Below are 2,250 nucleotides of genomic sequence, written 5' to 3' on the forward strand. Positions count from 1 at the left end.
TTTTTTTTTTTTTTTTGAGACAGAGTCTTGCTCTGTCGCCCAGGCTGGAGTGCAGTGGCCGGATCTTGGCTCACTGCAAGCTCCGCCTCCCAGGCTCCTGCTATTCTCCTGCCTCAGCCTCCCGAGTAGCTGGGACTACAGGCGCTGCCACCTCTCCTGGCTAGTGTTTTTGTATTTTTTTTTAGTAGAGATGGGGTTTCACCGGGTTAGCCAGGATGGTCTCGATCTCCTGACCTCGTGATCCACCCGTCTCAGCCTCCCAAAGTGCTGGGATTACAGGCTTGAGCCACCGCACCCGGCCAATTTTTGTTATTTTCTACAGTTTGAAACAAATTCTAATTTTTCTTGGCTACAAGTCTTCAAAATAATAGTTTCAGATTTTTTTCCTTCTTTTTTTTTCCATTTTGCCTAACTTGGCATTGCTGAAAACTCAGCTGTGCTTTCTTAAAGCCCTGTGAACTGAAGCTAGACAACTTAAACTTCAGAAGAAAATAACAGCAACCTATTTATATACACAACCCACTTTCATACCTGCATGCTAATATATGAACTTCAGTGTAATGTGGCCTATCTCAATTTTTCCAGGATTGTTCTTTTGTTTGTTGTTGTTTTTCTCCCTTCCTCCCCGCATTTTCTCTTCACAGCACATGAGACTTCACAACCTGCTAAAAATGAGCTTTTGAGACCTACCTATCTAGGAATAAACTGTCCTCGCTATGAGAGATTGGATGAAACCTGAGACCAGAGACTCATTTTCTTCTAAAATACTTTCTCCAAAAGATTTTGAAAAAGAAAAGGGGTGAAATGTGAAAGGAAAATATCCTGGCCCCCTCAAACTGGGAACCACTTGGGGCAAACCTGTCTTCCATTCTATTCAAAGTCATCCCTCTGCTCACAGAGATAGTTGCACATTCTGATTGCTTCCTTTGGAAAGACTATCAGAAACTCCAAAGAATCTCCCATAGACCTGCGACCTGGAAACCTGGGGGAGCGGTTGGGGTGGGTACTAATGTACTACTTACATATATTGATTGATGTCTCATGTCTCCGTAAAATGTACAAACTAAGCCTGTGCCCCGACCACCTTGGACACATGTCATCAGGACTTCCTGAGGCTGTGTCATGGGCATGTCTTCACCCTTGGAACTAAATTTTCTAAATTAACTGAGACCTGTGTAGATTTTCTGGGTTCACTCCATGTACAAGCTGCTTAAAGTCTCCTTGGGCAATGGAACCTTGTTTTACGAGGAGCCAAGCACTCATTTCAACCCTGCTGCACTAGATTAGGGCCATTTGCCCCAAGTGCCACTCTCTCGTGTGTGCGCATGCACAAAGGACTCCCTAGGTTCTATCGGGTGTTTTGTTTTACCTGTGCAATGCCCACACCTGTAACCCCATCTCCACTCTCTATGACATCTGAGGAAACAAAGCCATTTCCAGTGTCCTCCCTCAAACCTGTCTGACAAAGACAGGTTTTTCATCAGACAGGTTCTTCCTCAGACAGGTTCTTCCAGCTCAGGACCTTAGGCAGAGCACCCAGTTGCACTTCCTGCTTTCAGATGCGATGACACTGAGATTCATAAAATAAACCTTTATTTATTTTGAATGTTTAAGTTGCTTTCCTTTTTCTATATGCACCGCATAGGAAATAAAAGTAGACTATACAGATAAGCAAGAAGAATCCAAGCTGTCACGGAAGACCAGCCCACATAACAGCACTGCTAACCTTTTGGCATCCATCCAAGCCTCCTTCCTATGCTAATATTTTATCAAAATCAAAATTAGGATCATGCGGTTGACGGCATTATAACTTTTTTTTTTTTAATTTAGCAAGAATATCCTGCAGACATCTTAGTCAGTCAAATATATTTTGACACCATGACTTTCAGGGGCACCTAGCATTTATGAGTTCAGTCTGTGGTATTACTGAAGTCCCAGTCGCTTTCTGTCACAGTGCTGTTTTCTTCAACACCAGAAACATAATGCTGAGTGGGTGAATGGTGGATGGCAGAGTGTTTTGAAGCAGGCAACAGACGGCTGTGCATCTCTCTGCCCAGACAAGAGACTGCCTCACCCTGTCCCTCTAAACAGGACACATTCTTTTAAAAAAAATAAGCCGCCAGAGGCTCACACCTGTAGTCCCAGCACTTTGGGAGGCCAAGGCGGGTGGATCACGAGGTCAGGAGATCGAGACCATCCTGGTTAACATGGTGAAACCCTGTCTCTACTAAAATAAAAAAACTTAGCCGG

This window comes from Rhinopithecus bieti, unplaced genomic scaffold (genome assembly GCF_001698545.2).
Source record: "Rhinopithecus bieti isolate Rb0 unplaced genomic scaffold, ASM169854v2 scaffold_51230, whole genome shotgun sequence".
In the NCBI taxonomy this organism is placed as follows: Eukaryota; Metazoa; Chordata; class Mammalia; order Primates; family Cercopithecidae; genus Rhinopithecus; species Rhinopithecus bieti.